The sequence below is a fragment of the Rhincodon typus genome, chromosome 10 (assembly GCF_021869965.1).
Source record: "Rhincodon typus isolate 14 chromosome 10, sRhiTyp1.1, whole genome shotgun sequence".
Taxonomy (NCBI): domain Eukaryota; kingdom Metazoa; phylum Chordata; class Chondrichthyes; order Orectolobiformes; family Rhincodontidae; genus Rhincodon; species Rhincodon typus.
In genome coordinates, this window is record NC_063341.1 from 52,037,128 (window position 1) to 52,045,047 (window position 7,920).

The 7,920-nt window shown below is 37.6% G+C and overlaps 1 long non-coding RNA gene across 1 annotated transcript; it reads left to right on the top strand.

The window, feature by feature from the left end:
• Window positions 1-2,109: 2,109 nt before the first annotated feature.
• Window positions 2,110-6,629, top strand: LOC125484150. The gene is made up of 3 exons (XR_007262995.1): window positions 2,110-2,133; window positions 3,246-3,319; window positions 5,544-6,629. It is a non-coding gene; the product is annotated as an uncharacterized LOC125484150 (long non-coding RNA).
• Window positions 6,630-7,920: the final 1,291 nt, after the last annotated feature.

Here is a 7,920-nt window from a genome sequence, read left to right on the forward strand (position 1 = left end):
GTTGGACTGGTAGTATCTGTGGGAAGAAATAGAGAGTTAAGGTTTAGAGGCTTACCTGGCTCTTATCCAGAACTGCAAAGGTGTTGGAAAATGGATGTTCTAATATTTTTGACAGAGGAGAAGGGAGCAGATGGTGCAGAGGCCCAGTGCAAAAAAAGGTTGTTAATGGTTGTGAAAGAGAAATAGAGATGTAAAATAAAGTGTGAAAGGGTTTTCTCTATTTAGGACAAAGTAAGCAAGACATAAATACGACAAGGCTTCATGGGAGAAAGAATGTAAGAAAATTGGGTGAACAAATATCATTCGCTCAGGCTCTGAAGTTGTGGAATTCAATGTTGAGTCGTAGAGCCTGTGAAGTGCCTAAGCGGAAAATGAGGTGTCCCTTCTTCGGTCTGCATGTGGTTAGTTAGAATGTTGCAGCAGGCCCTGGGCTTTGATTTATTATTGTTTCATGTACTGAGATAGTGAAAAGTATAGTTTTCCATGCTATCCACACAAATCATATCTTAAATAAATACATCAGGGTAACAAAACAGAGCACTAAATATAGTGTTACAGCTACAGCGAAGGTGCAGAGAAAGATTAACTCTCATGTGAGATTTATTTCATAAGTCTGTTAACAATGGAGAAGAAGCTCTTCTTGAATCTATTTTTATGTATTTTCAAACCTTTGTAACTTCTGCCCATGCAAGAGGGTAAAACCAGGGTGGGAGGGGTCTTTGATGATGTTGGCTGCTTTCCTGAGGCAGCGAAAACTATAAATCAAGTCAATGGAAGGAAACAGAAAGAACTGCAGATGCTGTAAATCAGGAACAAAAACAAAGTTGCTGGAAAAGCTCAGCAGGTCTGACAGCATCTGTGAAGGAAAAAACAGAATTAACGTTATTTCCTTCACACATGCTGCCAGACTTGCTGAGCTTTTCCAGCAACTTTGTTTTTGTTGTCAATGGAAGGAAAGCTAGTTTTCACGATGGACTTGACTGCATTCACAGCTCTGTAATTTTTTGCGGTCTTGGGCACAGCTGTTACCACACCAAGCTGTGGTGCATCCAGTTAGGATTCTTTCTGTGATGCATGTATGAAAAATGGTAAGATTCATTGTGGACATGCAGAATTTCCGTAGCCTTCTGCGGAAGTAGTGGCGTTGATGTGCTTTCTTGGTTGTAGCGTTGACGTGGCTGGACCAGGACAGATTTTTGGTTATCTTTACTCCTAGGAACTTGAAGCCTTCAGCCACCTTCACCTCAGCACCATTGATACATACAAGGGTGTGTCCTCCACTCAGAGTCCAAATAGAAATGTTTTCGTGAGAGCAAGTTGTTTTATTGAAATGGCGAGCAACTGGGACGTCAATGTCATTTCTACGAACAGAGCAGGGATATTCCAAAAAGTGATCACCCAGACCTTGTGAGCAGTGAGTGCAGAAGACTAAATTGGAAGAAGTAGAAGGAAAACATTGCTTCATCCATGGTTGGGGCTTTGGAGGGAGTTGAGTAATGTTAGGAGGGTTGGAGAATTGATACTTGCAATGCAAGATGAGTAGTTTGATAGTAAGAAGAAGTGGAACCTCATTGTTCTGGGATGGAGGGGAAAGAGTGAGGACAGAAGTGTGGGGAGATGGGTTGGTCAGAGCTGATGGCCTTCTCAACCACAATAGAGGGGTCTTCGCATTTGAGGAAAAAAGGGGTCATGTCAGAGGCAGCTCATTGGAAGGTGGTGTCATCAAAATAAAATGAGGTCATTTTATTAAAACATAATAATCTGTTGTGTAGTGGTAGTACCCCTACATCTGGGTCAGGAGGTCTGAGTTCAAGTTCCCTGTATGCTGGAGGTGTGTCATAACATGTCTGAGCAGGTTGATTAAAGTAACTATAATATCCTGAGAGCTCTTGTGCAGTGGTAGTGTCCCTGCCCCTAAGCTAAGAGGTCAGGCTTTAAATCCCACCAACTCCAGATGTGCAGGTATATATCCTGAGGGGCTTCTGACCAGTCAGATACTGAGAGGATGTTTCCCCCCGTGAGAGGAAATGGGGCTGTTGTCAAACTTTAAAGATATGGGTGTTTACCATTTAAGACAGATGCGGAAGATATCTTGTTTTGGAGGGTTGTGAGTCTTTGAAATCCTTTTTAAAGGTAAATGTAAAACTAGGAAAACATGTGAATAATGCATACTGTACACTTTAAAATGACTGTTCAATTCCAAGTGTTACTTTTTTTTAAAACTTGCAATTCGTGTTGAATTTAATTTTTCATGATGTATTTTTAAACTCTGTGCAGAAGACTGTCCTTGAATGTGAACCCTGACTTTGTATGTTTTGCATGTTAGGGGTAAACAAAGCTCTTTGAATTCATGTTTATGCATATGCACGCTAAAGCATTAACCCTTTCAGAACTGGAGCAGCACAGAGATGATGGAGAGTTGTAGGTATGCAGGGCGTTACTGAGATAGGAAAGGGTGAGGCAAGGGAAGAATTTCTAAACGTGGATAAAAATTTGAAATTGACATATTCCAGATCAGAAGCAAGCACAAAAGCAATGAATAAATTTATTATTGAAAACAGGGAAATTGCAAAGAAACTAAAGTTACCTTACATCTTTCTTCATGGAAGAAGATGCAGAAAATCTCCAAGAGTTACTTGGTAACCAAGAGATTTGTATAACTGACAACTGCAAGAAGTACTTTTAAGAAAGAGGAAGTACTTTATAAATTATCTAGATTGAGGATTGAGAAATCTCCTGGACCAGATGAGGGTTCATCCAGAGGGGAGGAAGTAGGAGAGTGAAGAGTGACAGTCCTGTTAGATTGACAGTTGTAGCAGGGAATCAGTTATAATTTATTATTAAGAACAATGATAACTGAACTTTTAGATCAGAATGGCAAAATTGGTGTGAGTCAACATGGATTTATGAAAAGGAAATCATGTCTGACAAACATTTTGGATTTTGTTGCTTGTAACATAAACAAAAGCGGACCAGTGGATCTGGCACATTCATATTTTCAGAAAACTTTTGATAAATCCCATGCAGGAGATTAGCAAATAAAATCACAGTGCATAGGATTGGGATAATGTAATCGTGTAGATTAAAAATTAGTTAATAGACAAAAAGCAGAGTGTAGGAATAAATAAACTATTACTGGTGGGTACTGCAAGAATCAGTGTTGGCTCTACATCTGTTCATAATGTTTATTATATTCGATGTCCACATCCAAATCATTTATATTTCCAAATTTGCTGATGACAAAGAACTAGGTGGGGACGCAAGTTGTGAGGAGATGTTTCAAGAGGACTTGGACCTGCATGGACATATAGAATATAAAGTAAGTACAAAGTTATTTGCTTGGTATAAAAAAAGGCAGAATATTTCTTAAATGGTGAGATATTGGAAAGAGTGGTGTCCAAAGGGATCTGGGTGTCCTTATCTATGAGTCACTAAAAGCTAGTATAAAATGTAGTTCAGCTGACAGTTGACTGAGACAAATGGAATCGTGGCAAGGGAAAGAATTTTTTAGGAACTAAACGATGGATACGATGGATTTGGACTTTGCAGTATTTATTTAGAGACACATCCACCAAGCAGTACTGGAGATTGGATGAGCATTGTGACAAATCACCAACAGCAGAGGAGTCAAGAGTGTTGGTATGTGAGGTGGAGCAGGCATTGACAGTGTATATGTGGAATGTCATGCGATCTGTCTTAGGATGTTAGCATGTTAATGTAAACTAACAGCAGGCTAAAGATTGATCCCGGGAGCATTTCAGATATAATGGTGCAGGAGCAAGAAGAGAACTACTATTGGTAGTTATTGGCTGTGATTTATAATTAAGAATAGAATCAGGCAAGTGCATTCACACCCAAATAAAAGCAAGGACTGTGAATGCTAGAGATCTGAAATGAGAAAATGAAAGTGCTGGAGAAACTCAACAGGTCTGGCAGCATCTGTAGAGAGAAAACAGAGTTCATGTTTTGAGTCCAGTGACCCTTCTTCAAAACCAGCAATGTCCAACATTCACAGTTCTTTGTTTCATTTTAGTGTTTCCTTAATATGTATGCTCTTCAAGTTGGTTTTGAGAGTAAACCATTGTAACAATTCATTCTGAAATTGAATTCACTGCCTCAGGGTTGTTGTTCTGCGGTTTTACCTTATAGGCTAACATAGCCAAGGTCTGAAGTCTGAAAGTTACTATCTCTGATTCATAACAAGTTATTATATTTCTGTCTTTGATTTCAACTGATTCATTTTTGGTTGGCAGATCAGAATAACCTATATTTATAAGCCCATAACAAATGTCAGTAAACTAAGTCCAATGTTTTGAAGTTTGTATGATCTTGTAACTATAACTTTCGATTTAGGTTACTTTTCTTCAATGTCTTGCAATTTTTCTCAAACCATGAGAATTTAAAGGTGACTACAATTGCTCCCTCTTGTGGTTTAGACTGAATACAATGAACTGTATGCCACCACATTTTCAGCTTTAAACATCCTCCTAGTCTAAAAAACGGAAGTGAAATATCCAGGACATAGCCATCCAATCAAAAAACTTAATTCCCTAAAGTCTAAAGCAATCTCTTTAACTTATGAAATTTTATTATTTAGAATAATGCAATTTTTAAGACACGGAGACAGACAGCTAAACAAATCAGCCTTTCTACTTCTGCACTTTCAACGCAGTGAAATTAAAACCTTCAAAGTACCTCAAAATTGATTCCAGACGCTTCTATCAAACTTTTTGAATAACTGATCCTGACTTTGCAAATAATTAACTTTTGACATCAGTTTGTAGTTTAAAATACTTAGGAATTTATTAACAATACAATAACTTTAGTAGGGCAAAATTAAACAACAAAGTAATGTATTTGGGTTTAAAGCACAGACCAATTACCTTTGTTTTCAGCCCCATTCACACAAAAGACAGACAGACAAACAAACACAGTTAAGGAATAAATAAAAGAAAGTAACAAAACTGGCCAGCTTACTTAACAAGAACAGAAATTGCTCGAAAAGCTCAGAAGGTCTGGTAGCATCTGTGGAGAGAAATCAGAGTTAATGTCTTGTCTGAGTGACCCTTGGATTACTTAAGTAGTTTCCACGATGTGTCATTCCACAGACAAAGATGATGGTTTCTTGGTTGATTTTTTGAAAATGTCGATCATTTCAATTTATTCGGATAAAGCAGTATTACTTACAAGAGAGATAGCAAGAACTGCAGATGCTGGATTCGGAGATAACAAAGTATGGAGCTGGAGGAACACAGCAGGCCAGGCAGCATCAGAAGAGCAGGAAAGTTGACATTTCAGGTCAGGACCCTTCTTCAGAAAAATCTGAAGAAGAAGGGTCCTGACCCGAAACGTTAACTTTCCTGCTCCTCTGATACTGCCTGGCCTGCAGTATTACTTACAATGTGGTTTTCTATAAACTTCCAAGAGCTGTTTTTAGGAAGTTATGCAGGGAGCTTTCAAATCTTCATGCTGTAGCATCAATTCCTATTTTTACAGAAAACACAGTCCAAAACTCAATTCAAACTCTGATCTCTTCCTGACAGACTGATCATCTCCTCCACGAGTCCCAGTAACCATTCAACATCTGCCTTAGCATGAGTTCTTTCTGAGACTTGCTGGAACCAATTCCCAGGTACTGACCTTAGTAACAACCAACTTCCAATATCTGTTTAAACATACTACTCTATCCTGGTGATGAAATGTCTACAGAACCTTTTAACTAGGTATCAACTTGCAATTAAATGCCACATCTGGCCTCACAAATAAACAAAACCCTGTTTGGTCTTTTGTCCTGTTAACACAAAACGTTACCTACTGTCCAAAAGTCACCTTTAGCTCTCAGTTCCCAGATCACAGCTCAAATCAAAATGTATAAAAGAATAAAATACGAATAACAAAATATCAATGAGGGTTCTAACACACACTGCATTACATACAAGGACAAGTGGTATCAACAGAAGGAAGAATCTTAATTATGTCAAGAACCCTGTGCATTGGTTAAAATCCAAACTACGCTGTTATTGTACAAGAAACTATCAGGCTCTATTATTGAAGCCTGTTTTCTTGTATACCTCCAAGTTTCAAAGAGATGCCTGTAGATATTTTTAATCAATCTGTTCAGACATGCTATTACACACCTCTGCAGCAAGTGGGATTTGAACCCAGACCTCCTGGCAAAGAAATGTCCGTATACCTGTGAAATGAACAAGGTCATATGTGTAATTAATTAAATTGGTTTTTGTTCATTTGTGGGATTCTCTAATGGAAGTTAAAGATACTTGAGCTTAAATTATGTGCACCAGAACAGCTGCTTGGCTAATTTAAACACCATAAACCAACTGATAATGGGTGTTAACATATGTCAGTTTAGTTATATTAAGAAAGTTGCACCTGAAAAGTAAGAAGGCAATAAAGATCAAGTTTGAATCGTGAAAGATTTGACTTGGAGGATCAACATATGATAATGACACAGATTTGTGGTGATAGTGATGGTGAAACTCAATGTTGGGCATCATTATCTCCTGAAACCAAATGTGACTTATAGAAATCTAGGCACAGAATTATCCAGAAATCCAAAAGTTGCTGTCAGTGATTTTTCACTACTTCTGCGAATGTACTGTTAAGGCACCACAGACTGAAATTAATGAATATCAAGTGAATTTACAAAGACATTAATTCTGGTTAAGTCTCATGTTAGTATCACTAAAAACGTTTGAAAAGTTACAGTCTGTTGAATGAGGTGTAGCTTCAGTTTAACATTTAGTGTTATAAACTTTGAATCTGAAAAGCTGATTTTATGTAAGTAGAATGCTAATTTTTTAAAATTGGGGTACAAAAATTCAACAATTTTAAATTAATGAAGGCATTTAATGATTGTTTATTTTAAATTCAATCTTAATCCAATATTCATGTATTTCTGTCTTTGGAAATTTTAATTAAAGAAAAGAATATTAAGTGCTTTTAACTTGCTGGCTTGCTGTGTGTGAATATTTTAAAACATTTGGTTACCAATTTGTTTACTGACATCAGTGCTGCTGCACATCAAACGAACCCTTTGAAAGCCAAAAGAACTGCGGATGCTGTAAATCAGGAACAAAAACAGAAGTTGCTGGAAAAGCTCAGCAGGTCTGGCAGCTGGTAGCTACCGTCAGTCCTGAGGAAGGGTCACTGGACTCGAAACGTTAACTCTGATTTTCTCTTCACAGATGCTGCCAGACCTGCAGAGCTTTTCGAGTGAACCCTTTGAATTGGTACTGGATTTAAATTGACATTAGGAAAGGACATCAACCGTGTCACAGAGATTGTTAGATATTTGTGAGCAGTTTCTCCCCAGATTCTGTTATTTTGTTGCTGATTGCAAAATCCAGACCATAAGTTGCTTTAAGTGCTCATGGGGTCTCCTTAAAAAAAAATGACCCAGTCAAAATTCATTACATCAATACAACATGAAGTCAAAGTTCTAGAGAAGCTGAAAAAGCTCAAAAGAAATAAATCCCCAGGGAGTGATGGTATTGTTTCCAAAATATTCAGAGGCACTAATGAGAGGACTTATGAGGAATCAACAGTCATGTGAGATGCTGTACTAATACTTAATTGATACATTAAAAACAGCCTAGTTCGGTGCCCATTTTAAAATCAACGTTAATACGACATTGAGACAATTGGAGAACCTTTAGATTTACTTTCATTCTGCATAATATAATAGAATCTATTTTTACCATAATCTTGAGGATCGACTGTGGGATAGCTTTCTAAATTGTCATCAGTAGGGCCTCAGAATTAAAGGAGATCATTCTCCTTCAAGCAAGTCTTATTCTATATGATCACAAAAAATGAATTCCAAAAGGTGACAAAAGTTTAACGCCAAAAGGTATAGTTAAGCTCCAGAGAGGGTGTGGTACTTGTCTACTTGTTCTGAGG